This window comes from Ovis aries, chromosome 1, assembly GCF_016772045.2.
Source record: "Ovis aries strain OAR_USU_Benz2616 breed Rambouillet chromosome 1, ARS-UI_Ramb_v3.0, whole genome shotgun sequence".
NCBI lineage: Eukaryota > Metazoa > Chordata > Mammalia > Artiodactyla > Bovidae > Ovis > Ovis aries.
In genome coordinates, this window is record NC_056054.1 from 142184168 (window position 1) to 142201483 (window position 17316).

General features: G+C 40.9%; 1 pseudogene; it reads right to left on the reverse strand.

Moving 5' to 3' along the window:
- Window positions 1–1124: 1124 nt before the first annotated feature.
- Window positions 1125–16470, reverse strand: LOC121816230 (small ribosomal subunit protein uS2-like; annotated as a pseudogene).
- Window positions 16471–17316: the final 846 nt, after the last annotated feature.

Genomic DNA, 17316 nt, shown 5'->3' on the forward strand with positions numbered 1-17316 from the left:
TTGGGAGAATGACATTCTAACATGTATACTATCATGTGAACTCAATCGCCAGTCTATGTCTGACGCAGGATGCAGCATGCTTGGGGCTGGTGCATGGGGATGACCAGAAAGATGTTATGGGGAGGGAGGTGGGAGGGGTTCATGTTTGGGAATGCATACTTTAAAAAAAAAAAAAAGTCATCCCATACATCTAAAAAAGAAAATGAAAGTGTATTACTGATATGTGTGCCACTTGGGAAGCCTGATAGTTAAGAATCCAGATAAAAAGCTATGTTGAAAGAAAACACACATCACTCAGAAATCCTGTATAAAGTCAAATTCTGAATGAGCAGGTCTGGGAAGAGGGCAGAGGGTCTACATTTTAAATAATATCACCAGTGATATGATTCTGCTACTAATACCTATGTATCCCACTTTGAGAGCTTCCCAGGTTGTGGTAGTGGCAAAGAACCCACCTGCCAATGCAGGAGATGATGCAGATTTGATCCCTGGGTCAGGAAGACCTGCTAGGGGAGGGTATAGCAACCCACTCTAGTATTCTTGCCTGGAGACTCTCATGGACAGAGGAGCCTGGGAAGCTACAGTCTTGCCAGGGGTTGCAAAGAGTTGGGCATGACTGAAGGGACTTAACCCATATGCACACGTCCCACTTTGAATAGCAAAATTCTAGAGTCAAATTACATGAGTTCAAGTCCCGATTTTTGACTTCACCAAGCTGAATAACCTTGGATAATTTATCATCTATATGACTTAATTTCCTCCTTTGTAAAGTGGGAATAATAATATTACTTACATAGATGCGTTGTTGTGAAAGTTAAAAGACTTCATGTGTAGTAGCACTGAGAAGACTATCTGGCCTTTGGTAGTTGCTCAATAAATTAAATTTTTGGTGAATGAATTACTTAGCAGTAGGATAGAAGTAGGGGAAGAGTCCGTGCTTTTGAAGCCAAATCTGTCTGCTTTTTAATTTGGCCAGGCTGTACCATTTGTGGAAGTTTTAGGTCCTCTACCAGGGATTGAACCCAGGCCCTTGGCAGTGAGAACACAGAGTCCTAACCACTGGACCAAGAGGGAATTCCCCCAATTCTTTTTTTTTTTCCCCATAAAATAGTAATAGTAAAAAATCACATTAAAAAAGTTTTTATTGAAGTATAATTGATTTACAAGATTATATTAGTTTCAGGTATATAGTATAGTGATTCCATGTTTTTCCAGATTATACTCCATTGAAAGTTATTACAGGATAATGGCTATAATTCCCTGTGCTACATACACATACTTGTTATTTATCTATTTTATACATAGTGACTTGTACTGCTTAATCTCATATCCCTAATTTACCCTTCTCTCGTTTGATAACCACTAGTCTGTTTTCTCTCTCTGTAAATCTGTTTATATGTGTCACAATTGAGTCCAATATATATATTATATTTCTTTTTGCATTTATCCACTGATAGGTATTTGGGTTCCTTCCATATCTTGGCTATTGTAAATAATGCTACTAGGAACATTAGATGCATATATCTTTCATATTAGTGTTTTCATTTTTTCTGGATATATACCCAGGAGTGGAAAAACTGAAACATATGACAGTTTTAAAGAAACCTCCATTTTGCTTTTTATAGTGGCTGCATCAATTTATATTCCATACAACAGGGTACGAAGGTTCTCCTTTCTCCACATTCTCTCCTACATTTGTTATTTGTGTTCTTTTTGATAATATCCATTCTGACATATGTGAGGTGATACTTTATTGCTCTAATTTCTCTAAGAATTAGTAATGTTGAACATCTTTTCACACATGCCTCTTGGCCATCTGTATGTCTTCTTTGGAAAAATGCCTAGTCAGGTCTTCAGCCATTTTTTGATTGGATTCTTTAAATTGTTTGATATTGAGTTGCATAAGCTGTTTATGTATTTTGGATATTAACCTTTTGTTGGTCATATCATTCACAAATATATTTTCCCGTTCCAGTAGTTGTTTATTTTCTGTTTTGTCGAAGGTTTCCTTTTGTGTGCAAAAGGAACGTGTAACTAGGTGCCATTTATCAACTTTTGCATTTGTTTCTTTTGGCTTAGGAGAGATCCAGAACTCTTTCATGCTTCCTCAAAAGAGTCATCTGCCCTTTCAGCTTCTAACTTCGTGCCATCAGTTGCCTTTGAGTCAACTCTGCAGAATCCTAATTAGGCATCAAAGGAGGAAAATGGGGAGCCTCTGAAGAATGTAATGGATTCTTTTCTTTACCACCTAAGGGCAGGAAATGATCAGATTTATATTGAAGAAAATCACTCTGAGAGCATGTGGAAGACAGATAATAGAAGCTGGACAAAACTGGAGCTGGGGAAAGACAGTCACAGACTATTATAATTGGCCAGGTAAGACAAAAATGAACCTGCAACTAGTGTAGCTGAGAGAGTTGCAAAGAAGGGGGGTCAATAGAAACACCATTAAGGAGGTTGACTTGACAAGACACGGCATTAAATAGTGGCTATAGCTGTTGTTTAGGGAAAAGTATGGGAAGATGTCTTGTTTTCTAGCTTGGGTAAGAAGATAAACCTTGGGAATGATTTGCAAAGATTTGTGAAGGGAGAGGGAATATGTCACAAAGGGTATGAATAAAGCAGAAAGGGAATAAGATGATAACAGGGCTAACTTTCAGTTTAGTCACTCAGTCGTATCCGACTCTTTGCAACCCCATGAATTGCAGCACGCCAGGCCTCCCTGTCCATCACCATCTCCCGGAGTTCACTCAGACTCACGTCCATCGAGTCCGTCATGCCATCCAGCCATCTCAAACTCGGTCGTCTCCTTCTTCTCCTGCCCCCAATCCCTCCCAGCATCAGAGTCTTTTCCAATGACTCAACTCTTTGCATGAGGCGGCCGAAGTACTAGAGCTTCAGCTGCAGCATCATTCTTTCCAAGGAAATCCCACAGTTGATCTCCTTCAGAATGGACTGGTTGGATCTCCTTGCAGTCCAAGGGACTCTCAAGAGTCTTCTCCAACACCACAGTTCAAAAGCATCAATTCTTCAGCTCTCAGCCTTCTTCATAGTCCAACTCTCACATCCATACATGACCATAGGAAAAACCATAGCCTTGACTAGACGGACCTTAGTCAGCAAAGTAATGTCTCTGCTTTTGAATATACTCTAGGTTGGTCATAACTTTCTTTCCAATGAGTAAGCGTCTTTTAATTTCATGGCTGCAGTCACCATCTGCAGTGATTTAGAGCCCCCCAAAATAAAGTCTAACACTGTTTCTACTGTTTCCCCATCTATTTGGCATGAAGTGATGGGACCAGATGCCATGATCTCCGTTTTCTGAATGTTGAGCTTTAAGCCAACTTTTCCACTCTCCTCTTTCACTTTCATTAAGAGGCTTTTGAGCTCCTCTTCACTTTCTGCCGTAAGGATGGTGTCATCTGCATATCTGAGGAAGAACTGTACCAAAAAGATCTTCACGACCCAGATAATCATGATGATGTGATCACTAATCTAGAGCCAGACATCTTGGAATGTGAAGTCAAGTGGGCCTTAGAAAGCATCACTACGAACAAAGTTAGCAGAGGTGATGGAATTTCAGTTGAGCTGTTTCAAATCCTGAAATATGATGCTGTGAAAGTGCTGCACTCAATATGCCAGCAAGTTTGGAAAACTCAGCAGTGGCCACAGGACTGGAAAAGGTCAGTTTTCATTCCAATCCCAAATAAAGGCAATGCCAAAGAATGCTCAAACTACCACACAATTGCACTCATCTCACACGCTAGTAAAGTAATGCTCAAAATTCTCCAAGCCAGGCTTCAGCAATACATGAACTGTGAACTCCCTGATGTTCAAGGTGGTTTTAGAGAAGGCAGAGGAACCAGAGATCAAATTGTCAACATTCGCTGGATCATGGAAAAGCAAGAGAGTTCCAGAAAAACATCTATTTCTGCTTTATTGACTATGCCAAAGCCTTTGATTGTGTAGATCACAATAAACTGTGGAAAATTCTGAAAGAGATGGAAATACCAGACCACCTCACCTGCCTCTTGAGAAATCTGTAAGCAGGTCAAGAAGCAACAGTTAAAACTGGACATGGAACAACAGACTGGTTCCAAATAGGAAAAGGAGTACGTCAAGGCTGTATATTGTCACCCTGCTTATTTAACTTATATGCAGAGTACATCATGAGAAACCCTGGACTGGAAGAAACACAAGCTGGAATCAAGATTGCCGGGAGAAATATCAATAACCTCAGATATGCAGATGACACCACCCTTATGGCAGAAAGTGAAGAGGACTAACTTTGGACACATTGAAAGTGACTGCGGAGCTAGATAACCACAGGAAGTTGAAAATCTAGGTCTGGGGTTGAGGAGACATACATGTTGACCAGACAGATTGGTAAGTCAACAGCATTTGTCTGTTAAGGCCCCTGAAGTGAATGAGTCTATCTAGGGAAGTATGAGATGTAGGAAGAGGTAAATACAAAATGGGGAATCATGAAGGAAACTGAGAAGGAAGGACGGAAGAAGCAAAGCCGAAGAGAGCTCTGGCAGAAAGCCAAGAGAGGCGTGCTTCACCGTGAGGGAATGGTCAATAGAGCCAAATTCCACAAAACAGCATCTACACCCCAGAAACCGGTTCTGCCTCAGTGATTCATTGACTCTGTCAACACCACATCATGATTCTAGTCTCCTAGTGTCAAAGTCCAGCATCTTTATTTGATTCATCCTGCTTCCTCATTTTCTACATTTAAGGCACTAAGATTTCCTTCCCATTCCTTGATATCCCTTCCTTTCTCTGTAAGCCTGGTACCATATCTATTCTCTTCCATACTTTACATTTTTAACTTGAAAGATTGGTTTTTTTTAGAAACAAAATACGTAGGGGTCCCTATGTATTTAAGCATCAAGAAATGTGTAAGAATAATAAACATCAAGTTTAGAATAAGGATTACTTCTGCAGCGGGTGGGACTGTTATGATTCAGGAAGGGAGCAATTTCAGCTGCATAAATAATGTTCAGTACTTAAGTTGGTAAAGGATCATAGATTTAAATGTCCTGATATTTAACTAATACAACAAAAAAACTATTTAAGAAATGTTTTATAATGACATCACCCTGATATTCAAGTTTCTAGGCTCTCACTTTGGGATCTTATTCCCTGTCTCACCTTACTTCCCACAATTCTTTGCAATATTCTCTTCTGAGTCTGGCTCCTCTCTATATCATTCAAAAAGGTCAATGTCTAGCGCATTACTTTACCTTCTTTCAGTATTAGTGTCCTCCTTTCAGGAGTTCATCTCCACTCAGTTGAATATTCCTTTCCAAAATCTTTCCAGTCCTTTTAGCTCAGAAACCTTTGTTGTGGATTTCTCCATTAGACATAAACTTCCCATCTTCTGAAATCTCTTGAGAGAGTGTGTATGTGTGTGTGTGAGAGAGAGAGAGAAGGGTGGCGGGGGGAGAGAGAGAGAGAGACAGAGAGACAGAGAGAGAGAGAGAGAGAGAGAGAGAGAGAGAGGGAGAGACATCCTTTATCACTTTCAAATCTATTTGCCTGATTTTTAATTTATTTATCTTAATTGGAGGCTGATTACTTTACAATATTGTAGTGGGTTTTGCCATATATTGACATGAATCAGCCATGGGTGTACATGTGTTCCCCATCCTGAACCCTCCTCTCACCTCCCTCCCCATCCCATCCCTCTGGGTCATCCCAGTGCACCAGCCCTGAGCACCCTGTATCATGCATTGAACCTGGACTGGTGATTCGTTTCACATATGATAATTTACATGTTTCAGTGCCATTCTCTCAAATCACCCCACCCTTGCCTTCTCCCACAGAGTCCAAAAGACTGTTCTTTACATCTGTGTCTCTTTTGCTATCTCGCATATAGGATCATCATTACCATCTTTCTAAATTCCATATATATGCGTTAATATACTGTATTGGTGTTTTTCTTTCTGACTTCACTCTGATATCTTTATCAATATAGTTCAGTAATTCTAATCCTGGTAACACATTAAAGTTATCTGTGGAGTTCTTAAGAAATACTGGGTTGACCAAAAAAGTTCATGCGCATTTCCCTAAACGAACTTTTTGGCCAGCCCAATGTTATTTTCTGGGCTTCTACTCAAACAAACCTGCATGACAGGATTTAAGAAAACCTTCTAAGGCAATTCTAATAGCACAATTATAGCATGATCATGCCTTGAAGACAGGGGCCACCTCTTCTTAAATGCCTCTATACTAGTACAGAATTTCACATCTGAGAACCTGAACTATGTGAATATGAGCTTAAATATCAATTTCATTCAATGCAACCAGGAGAAGCTAATAATCTTAAGAAACTGTTGCACTATTCTTCTTCTGACATTATAATATATAAAGAAGTCCTCTTAGCAGTAACTTGACCTTCAATAGTTCAGGGTCATGAATATTTGGAAGCAGGTTACCTTAATGTGCACACATGAACAGCTGGACTGAAATTGAACACTGACTGAGTGACGGTAAGTACTGGAGTCCAAGGAGGCAAGGCCATAAATAAGTTCAAACATTAGTTCCAACGTTTGACGACTGATCCTTAATGCCAGAAAGGCTCAAAGTAGCAGTAGGCAAGTATTAAAAATACAGCATGAAGAATGTAGGGCATTTAGTAAAAAGAATCACAGATGTAAAAAACAAATTTATGGTTACCAAGGGGGGAAGTGGGAGGGTAAATTGGGAGATTGGTATTGACATATATACACTATTGACACGGTGTAAAATAATAGATAATAAATGAGAACTTACTGTGTAGCACAGGGAATTCTACTCAATGCTCTGTGATGACCTAAATGGGAAGGAAATCTAGAAAAGAGTGGGTATATATGTGTACATATAACTGATTCACTTCGCTGCACCACAGAAACAAATTATTGTAAAGCAACTATACTCCAATAAATATTAATTAAAATAAATAAAGTTATAGGTATATTAGAAAAAAATGATAAGGCTAAGGTGTTTAAAAAATTGATCAGGATAATATACAGTAGTGGGATAAATCCTGTTCTAATTCTCCAAATTAAGTCATAAATGATTATAACTTGTGTGTCGCATTGCTCTTTACAGGCAAATGATATTTAAGTGCCTAAAGTTGCTTCATCTATGTTAGTTATGTCAAAATGATATGCTTCTATGTATTTGCAATAGTCTTAATGGCAAGAGTTAGGTAACTACTTATAGCATTGATATACCATTAGAAAAGAGAAGGTATTTTTAATCCAATTTTTCAAAAGGAAATTGAGAAGATACATGAGATAACTTTTAATGTCTTTTCCAACCTTTAGAATCTTTTACTATACTATTTCTATCTATGTGTCTTCAACCTCACCGATTCTCTCCTCGCCACGTTACATCTTCTGATAGACACATTTTTTGTTTCAGTTGCAATGTTTTTTGACTTTTGCATTTCCTTTCAATTTTTTCTTAGATTTTCCAACTCTCTTGCATGTTGTCCACTTTTTCCCATTAGGGCCCTTATCGTATTAGTCACAGTTATTTTGTTTCATTAAAAAAAAAATTTTTAGAAATTGCTTATTTTCCTTCAATCTTATTTCCATTTTCTGTATAAGAATTTGTGGACAAAATCAGTTTAAGGCCACTCACTGGCTGTTCGTACACGTTCAGTGGTGAGCAGTGGGAACTGCAGACTAGTCATCAATAGAAAATCACTGAAAAGGCACACAGCTTGCCTTCAGACCAACCTGCAACCTCAGGCCGAGTAGCAGTAAACTCAGAAACTGGGGCAGTGCATTCATTCTGAAAAGTCTCTTTGCTCCCAGCCTTTTCAGCAGCACCCTGCTCATCTTCTTCAATCCCATTATGATTTCTGGAGAAGCAGAGATTAGGCATGACCTCCCATGAGTGTACCTGGGAGATGGTGCCGTGCATACACAGAACTTCCAGGGCAGCGTCACCACATCAGACTCGCTGAGTGATCTCCATTGTTGGTGCATGGGCGGCCATGTCCACATAGCGCAGAGGGGAGTCTGTGTCTCACAGAGCAAGAGAAGGCAGGAGGTGCCTCTATGAGAGGCTAGTTGTCAGTATTGGGATCAGTAACCACCAGAAGTGTCAGCTCCACACAGCCTGGATCTGGTGCCAAGTTCCAGGAGTGAAGCAGTTAGCAATGGAAGTCACTCTGTGGCAGCAACAAACTTCAGCTCCACTCGTGGGTCAGTATTCCTGGATGATATGCCACTGATGTCAGCTGGGTTTTCAAAGGCAACAATGGCACCAGCTGCCAGCTTCTCTCAGGTTTTCTTCAGATTTGTGATGTAGATGCTATGGCTCAGTGAGTAAAGAATCTACTTTCAATGCAGAAGATACAGGAGATGTGGGTTTGATTCCTGGGTCTGGGAGACCCCCATGGAGGAGGAAATGGCAACCCACTGTAGTATTCTGGCCTGGAGTATCCCATGGGCAGAGAAGCCTGGTGGGCTACAGTCCACAGGGTCAAAAGAGTTGGCCCCGACTGAGTGCTCATGCTTGTCATCCTTTGCCTTTTGTGACTATTCCTTTCAGAAGTCAGGACTGGTGTCACCTAAGTGGGTTTCTGCTGAGAGGAATTTGAGGACGTCTTCCGCTTTTCATATGCAGGAAACCAAGGGCTCTGAACATTGTGAAAGTTTTCCTCTAAGTTACAACAGAACCCAGAACAGTGTTGTGCGGACTCCTCTCTGGGTAGCATTTGTTGTTCAGTTGCTCAGGTGTGCCCAACTTTTTGTGACCCCATGGACTGCAGCACTCCAGGCTTCCTAGTCCTTCACCATCTCCCAGAGCTTACTCAAACTCATGTCCATTGAGATGGTAATGTCATCTGACCATCTCGTCCTCTGTAATCCCCTTCCTGTCCTGCCTTCAATCTTTCCGAGTATCAGGGTCTTTTCTAACGAGTCAGCTCTTCACATCAGGCAGCATATAAAGAAAGGTTAATCACAGTTATTTTCAGTTCTCTCTGGTAATCCCCAAATCTGTGCCCCATCTGAGTTGAGTTCTAATGCTTGTTCTGTCTTCACTTCATACTGTGCTTTTAATTGCCTTTGGAAGGCCGTGTAATTTTTTGTTGAGAGGTAAATAGGATGTGCATGAATAATTAGAATGAGGTAAAGAGGGCTTTAGGATGAAGATTTATGTTAATTTTTGCTGGGGCAATAGTTTCTAGAAGATTCATATTCATTAAACCTCCTTGTTTTGGTTTTCCTCCGGACATTGGGCTTCCCTGAGAATGCCTCTTCAGATGAAGTCTGCTCCTTGTAGGACTAAGAGATGTAATCCACTGTTTCACTGGAGCCCTGTTGGTGTGGTAGTATGGCGTGGGCATTCTATAATCCTTCAATTAAATTTCACTGTTTTAATCAGCCTTGTCCTTGAACTGTGACCTTCACAGGTGTTTCTCTGTGAGACAGCTTCATCCATCTGCTCACCTCCATGTACTCCCTTCCCTGGCTGCAGCCTTTCCAACCTATTTCCTTGAACCTCTGATCCCTGTTGACTATGTTTTTGCTTTTGTTTTCCGTTGCTAGGCGAACAGCTGGTTCATTGAAAAATACCCTGATGCTGGGAAAGATTGAAGGCAGAAGGAGAAGAGGCAACAGAGGATGAGATGGTTGGATGGCATCACTGATGCAATGGACATGAACTTGGGCAAACTCCAGGAGATGGTGAAGTACAGGGAAGTGTTATGTGCTGCAGTCCATGGAGTCATGAAGAGTCAGATACCACTTGGTCACTGAAAAATTAAAAAAAAGGTGAAACAGGTGGGGGGAGTGGTTGGAGTGGGAAGGGATTCCCTTCCACCAACCAGAATTATTATTGTTCAGTTGTTCAGTCATGTCTGACTCTTTGTGACTTTGTGCACTGCTGCATGCCAGGCTTCCCTGACCTTCACCATCTCCCAGAGCTTGCTCAAACTCATGTCCATTGAGTCCGTGATGCCATCCAACCATCTCATCCTCTATCTGCTCCTTCTCCTGCCTTCAATCTTTCCCAGCATCAGGGTCTTTTCTATTGAGGCAGCCCTTTAAATCAGATAGCCAAAGTACTGGAGCTTCAGCTTCAACATCAGTCCTTCCAATGAATATTCAGGACTGATTTCCTTTAGGATTGACTGGTTTGATCTCCTTGCAGTCCAAAGGACTCTCAAGAGTCTTCTCCAACACCACAGTTCAAACGCATCAATTCTTCAGCGCTCAGCCTTCTTCACAGTCCAACTCTCACATCCATACATGACCACCGGAAAAACCATAGCCTTGACTAGACAGACCTTAGTCGGCAAAGTAATGTCTCTGCTTTTGAGTATGCTATCTAGGTTGGTCATAACTTTTCTTCCAAGGAGTAAGCGTCTTTTAATTTCATGGCTGCAGTCACCATCTGCAGTGATTTTGGAGCCCCAAAAAGATGAAGTCTGACATTGTTCCCACTGTTTCCCCATCTATTTCCCATGAAGTGGGACTGGATGCTATGATCTTCGTTTTCTGAATGTTGAGCTTTAAGCCAACTTTTTCATTCTCCTCTTTCACTTTCATCAAGAGGCTTTTTAGTCTCTCTTCACTTTCTGCCATAAGAGTGGTGTCATCTTCATATCTGAGGTTATTGATAATCCTACAGGCAATCTTGATTCCAGCTTGTGTTTCTTCCAGTCCAGCACTTCTCATGATGTACTCTGCATAGAAGTTTAAAAAGCAGGGTGATAATATACAGCCTTGACATACTCCTTTTCCTATTTGGATCCAGTCTGTTGTTCCACGTCCAGTTCTAACTGTTGCTTCCTGACCTGCATACAGATTTCTCAAGAGGGAGGTCAGGTGGTCTGGTATTCCCATCTCTTTCAGAATTTTCCACAGTCTATTGTGATCTACACAATCAAAGGCTTTGGCATAGTCAATAAAGCAGAAATAGATGTTTTTCTGGAACTCTCTTGCTTTTTCCATGATCCAGCGGATGTTGGCAATTTGATCTCTGTTTCCTCTGCCTTTTATAAAACCAGCTTGAACATCAGGAAGTTCACGGTTCACATATTGCTGAAGCCTGGCTTGGATAATTTTGAGCATTAATTTACTAGCATGTGAGATGAGTGCCATCACTTCATGGGAAATAGATGGGGAAACAGTAGAAACAGTGCCAGACTTTATTTTTGGGGGCTCCAAAATCACTGAAGATGGTGATTGCAGCCATGAAATTAAAAGACGCTTACTCCTTGGAAAGAAAGTTATGACCAACCTAGATAGTATATTTAAAAGCAGAGACATTACTTTGCCAACAAATGTCCATCGTGTCAAGGCTATGGTTTTCCCAGTAGTCATGTATGGATGTGAGAGTTAGACTGTGAAGAAGGCTGAGCGCCAAAGAATTGATACTTTTGAACTGTGGTGTTGGAGAAGACTCTTGAGAGTCCCTTGGACTGCAAAGAGATCCAACCAGTCCATTCTGAAGGAGATCCGCCCTGGGATTTCTTTGGAGGGAACGATGCTGAAGCTGAAACTCCAGTACTTTGGCCACCTCATGCAAAGAGTTCACTCCTTGGAAAAGACTTTGATGCCAGGAGGGACTGGGGGCAGGAGGAGAAGGGGACGACAGAGGATGAGATGGCTGGATGGCATCACCAACTCGATGAACGTGAGTTTGAATGAACTCCGGGAGATGGTGATGGACAGGGAGGCCTGGTGTGCTGCGATTCATGGGGTGGCAAAGAGTCGGACATGACTGAGTGATTGAACTGAACTGAACTGACCAGTATATGGCTCCAGCAGCTTTTGGTCCAGATCAGCAAGTCTTACCTGTGCCTCTCTGGATGAATTTGCCTCTTCAGACTTTTGCCTGGCAATTTTTCCTGAAACCTCAGTTCTCTGATGGATTCAAGAGCAGACATGGCTTTTCAGCTGGGTCAGCTTTTTCTTGTTGTAGGGACAGCAGTGGCAACTTCCAAGGTTTTCATCTGTCAGAATGAACCCAGAAGCCTAAGTTATACAGAACTGTAGATTTCTAAACTTGTAGGCACACATAGTAATTAAACACAAGATTTAAAAATGTTCTACCGGAACTAAATATCTTATCATTCAAAAATATTTTAAAACATTAGGAAAATTGTCAGTATTTAATATTTGTTGAAGGTTAATGTTTTGATTTTTGTCAGTTTTCACTGTTGACACGGTGAATGTTGTCTTTAGTAATTTCATTTATGAAACTGCTGCTTCTCAATTAATAAACATGGCAGTAGCAATCACTGCCAATTTCATGAAATCTTCCTCAGAGGTTACATTACTTCTACTCACATTAATCAAGAGTAATGTTTGTTCTTATTTTATTCTGTAGATTTATTTGGAGGATTAATATGTTTATTTGAATAACTCAGGATATCTGGATACTTTGATCAAGTTCAGCATTTCACTATAGAGTGAAACTTTATTTATGAAACTACTTGCTTTTGTTTCTTAACCTAAACTACTTTTAAAAATCACATTTACTGTCACAATCTCAGAATTATTTTGATTATTGAAGCTTTGGGGGAATAAAGGGAAGGTGATGGACAGGGAGGCCTGGTGTGCTGCGATTCATGGGGCTGCAAAGGGTCGGACACGACTGAGCGACTGAACTGAACTGAACTGAACTGAACTGTTACTGATGGGGTTTAGAATATGCTACCTCTAAATATGGATGCATCCTTGAACTGTTTAAGTTGAAGGAATTTGAGAAATGAAATGTGCTAGAAAGACTCTTTGCTCTTCTCCTCTGAAGCAGGTCACAATGACCTCAAGTGAGTGGTGCCCTCTCTTTTTAAAAAAAAAGAAAATAATTAATCAACTAATTTTTGGCTGCCCTGTGTCTTTGTTGTTGCACACAGCCTTTCCCTAGTTGTGGCAAGTGAGAACTACTCTAACTGTGAGGTTCAGGCTTCTCATCGTGGTGGCTTGTCTTGTGGAGCGCAGGTTCAGTAGCTGTGGTATACGGGCTTAGTTGCTCCACGGCATGTAGAATCTTCCTGGACCAGGGATTGAACCCATGTACCCTGCATTGGCAAGTGTATTCTTAACCACTGGACTACCAGGGAAGCCCTAAAGGTACCCTCTCTATACCAGGAGGTAAGAGGTGTCCTTCTTTTTGAATGTGAACGAATAGGTCTTGCTAAGATTCTCCCAGTTTCCTACATTGAGCTCATATCATTTTCATCTTATAACATATTTCCACAACTTGTCACTCTTCATCAAATTCAGCATCAAAACATGCAGATTTATCTGTTTCTTTGGGTCTTCACTTCATTAGGAGGGCTCTTGTGTCACATAAAACTTACATTTTTAAGCTAAATACATTTGTACGCTTTCCTCTAATTAACCTGCCTTTGGTTACAGAGATCCAGCCAAGAACCTGGAAGGGTAGAAGGAAAATGATATTTTTTTCTTCCAGACATTACAAAGAAAGTTTTATTTTTGTCTTTTGTTTTCTTTTAGTTTGAGGTACTCACTGACAGATGTTGTAACAAATCATTAACATTATCCAAGTTTAAATGATTGTTATTTTGGTATATTATAATGAAGGGTTTCCTCATTTGAGTGGCTCTATGTTAATTTGATATCTTGTCTCACTCGTCAGGCCAATTGTGGGTCAGAGATGGGTGTGTGTGTGTGTGCTAAGTCACTTCAGCTGTGTCAGACTCTTTACAATCCTATGGAGACTGTAGCCCACCAAGATCCTCTTTGTCCATGGAGATTTTCCAGGCAAGAATACTGGAGTGTGTTGCCTTGCCCTCCTCCAGGGGATCTTTCTAGCCCAGGGATTGAACCCATGTCTCCTCTGTCTCTTGCACTGGCAGGAAGGTTCTTTACCTCTACCCTTTGTTTAAGGTTGTGGTTTCAATTGGCCAGTCCTGGGAAGCAGGGTTGCCTCTGTGTAACTCAATCACATTGGTGGTTTCTTGAATTGCTCTGTAAGTATAGTCTTAAATAGACATACATTTAAATGGGGCTATATTCTTAGTTCTCATGATGTACTCTGCATATAAGTTAAATAAGCAGGGTGACAATATACAGCCTTGACGTACTCCTTTTCCTATTTGGAACCAGTCTGTTGTTCCATGTCCAGTTCTAACTGTTGCTTCCTGACCTGCATATAGGTTTCTCAAGAGGCAGATCAGGTGGTCTGGTATTCCCATCTCTTTCAGAATTTTCCACAGTTCTTTGGCATAGTCAATAAAGCAGAAATAGATGTTTTTCTGGAATTATCCTGCTTTTTCGGTGGTCTAGCAGATGTTGGCAATTTGATCTCTTGTTCCTCTGCCTTTTATGAAACCAGCTTGAACATCTGGAAGTTCACGGTTAAAGTACTGCTGAAGCCTGACTTGGAGAATTGTGAGCATTACTTTACTAGAGTGTGAGATGAGTGCAATTGTGCGGTAGTTTGAGCAGTCTTTGGCATTGCCTTTCTCTGGGATTGGAATGAAAACTGACCTTTTCCAGTCCTGTGGCCACTGCTGAGTTTTCCAAATTTGCTGCCATATTGAGTGCAGCACTTTCACAACATCAAAGAAGCCAAGCTGGAATCAAGATTGCTGGGAGAAATATCAATAACCTCAGATATGCAGATGACACCACCCTTATGGCAGAAAGTGAAGAGGAACTAAAAAGCCTCTTGATGAAAGTGAAAGAAGAGAGTGAAAAAGTTGGCTTAAAGCTCAACATTCAGAAAATGAAGATCATGGCATCTGGTCCCATCACTTCATGGGAAATAGATGGGAAACAGTGGAAACAGTGTCAGATTTTATTTTTTGGGTTCCAAAATCACTGCAGATGGTAATTGCAGCCATGAAATTAAAGGACGCTTACTCCTTGGAAAGAAAGTTATGACCAACCTAGATAGCATATTGAAAAGCAGAGACGTTACTTTGCAAACAAAGGTCCATCTAGTCAAGGCTATTGTTTCCTGTGGTCATGTATGGATGTGAGAGTTGGACTGTGAAGAAGGCTGAGCACCGAAGAATTGATGCTTTTGAACTGTGGTGTTGGAGAAGACTCTTGAGAGTCCCTTGGACTTCAAGGAGATCCAACCAGTCCATTCTGAAGGAGATCCGCCCTGGGATTTCTTTGGAAGGAATGATGCTGAAGCTGAAACTCCAGTACTTTGGCCACCTCATGCGAAGAGTTGACTCATTGGAAAAGACTGTGATGCTGGGAGGAATTGGGGGCAGGAGGAGAAGGGGACGACAGAGGATGAGATGGCTGGATGGCACCACCGACTCTATGGACGTGAGTTTGAGTGAACTCTAGGAGATGGTGATGGACAGGGAGGCCTGGCCTGCTGCGATTCATGGGGTCACAAAAGAGTCAGACACGACTGAGTGACTGAACTGACATGAACTGATATTCTTAGTTGGGCTTCCCAGGTGGCTCAGTGGTAAAGAATCCACCTGCAATGTAGGAGACCTGAGTTCCATCAGTGAGTTGGTAAGATCTCCTAGAGGAGTACATGGCGACCCAAGCCACTGTTCTTGCCTGGAGAATCCCAGGGATGGAGGAGCCTGGTGGGATTTAGTTTACAAGTTCGCAAAGCGTTGGACATGAATGAAGCAACTGAGCCTCCACATACCCAATCTTCATTGAGGCAACCTGAAACCCTGAAATTCTATGGGACAATGAAGAAGGTAAAATTTGAAGTCTAGTACTTCCGGATGCAGCTCATGAAGAATGGAAACTAGTTGGGATTTCTCACTTTTTCAGTGGAGTAAAATTTACAAAAAAAAAAGACCCAATTTTTTTTTTTTTTTAATCAGTCTGAATTCCCTATATAGGTATCTGACTTGTCTAGGAAGAGAGTTTGTGAAATTTCTCCAAGTCAATTCAATCTCCTGCTCTCGCATAACTATTTCAAGCACATTCTTCTTTCTACCAAAGCTCCCAACAACTCCCCCCTTCTTCTCATTTTTAACTGATGAAGTTATTATTTATTTCATGGAAAAAATATCAATCTGCCAACCTTCATCTGTAATCATACATCCTGTATTCCCTCCTGTGGTTAAACATGATGTCTCTTATCACCTCTCCCCTGTCCAAAGCCTTCACTCCTGCAATTGTCCCCTCTCTCTTCCATTAAAAGAGAAGAAGAAGGGGGGAAAAAGGACGACAAGCTCACCTTGATTCCACATCTCCTTCAGCGACATTTTCCATTTCTCTGCTCTCTCTTAAAGCCAAATCTTTTAAAAACAATTGTCTGTGCCCGCTGTCTATAATTCCTGGTTTGCCTCACTCCCTTGAACCTACTCTATTCTCCTTCTTATCTCTTTTTCTCCATAAGAACTGTTTGTTCAAGGTCACCAGTTGCCTCTATGCAGCCAAATTCAATAGGCAATTCTCAGTGCTGATATAGCCTTACCTGTAAGCAGCTTTTGTCCCACGAACAGCTTTTGTTACAAATGATCATCGCTTCCTTCCTGAAAGACTTTTCTTCACTCATGTCAGGACCTTCCTTCCCAGTCTCCTTTTAGGAACTCATTTCTGCTTTACTTTGATAGTCTCTAAGTCACTCTACCCCAGAGAACTCTTTTTCTATGCATATTCACTTTTCAGATAATGACATTTAGTCCCATAACTTTTGTGCTATCTCTGTAAAAATTATAAACTTAATATCTGCCTACTCAACAAACAATTCCACATGGATAGTCACAAGTTCCTCACACAGAGACTCTCCAAAATTGAGCTCTTAGTTAAATCTTTTCCACCTTAAGTCTCTTTATTGTATACACTAGTGTTTTTGTTTGCCAGTTGCCAAATGCCAAAAACAGAAAGGTGGTTTAAAAATAATTTTTAGAGTTAAAATTTGTTTTTTGAAACATAGTGTGAATTTTAGCTTACTTTAAGGTAATGAGAACTAACTAGTATAGGACTGTTTTCTTCCTTTTCTTTTTAAACCAAGAAACATTGATTCTATTTAATCATTTAAAAGATGAGTTGGATCATGAGTGACAGTAGGTCTGAGGGAAGGAGAGCTTTCTAGAGAGAGAAAAAAAAAAGTGCCCTGTGACACAGGGAGTTGGGGGAGGGGGCAGAAGTCTGTCCCTGGGGGTATGATCAGATCTGTGGGCTCCACGCTCTGTTAGGGCTTGGCTTCCAGAATTCAGCTTAGTTCAGCCCTGTAGAGCCTTTGGAATTGGCTGCATCTTTGTAGTAAAAGATGCACTTTGGGTAGTGGGACAAAAATTAATTTCTGCAGACAAAACCTTTAACAATGATACTATCCACAAAGAATATAATCATAATAAGAAAAGGTTCAAGATGGTAACGGCCCCAAAACCTGAAGCAG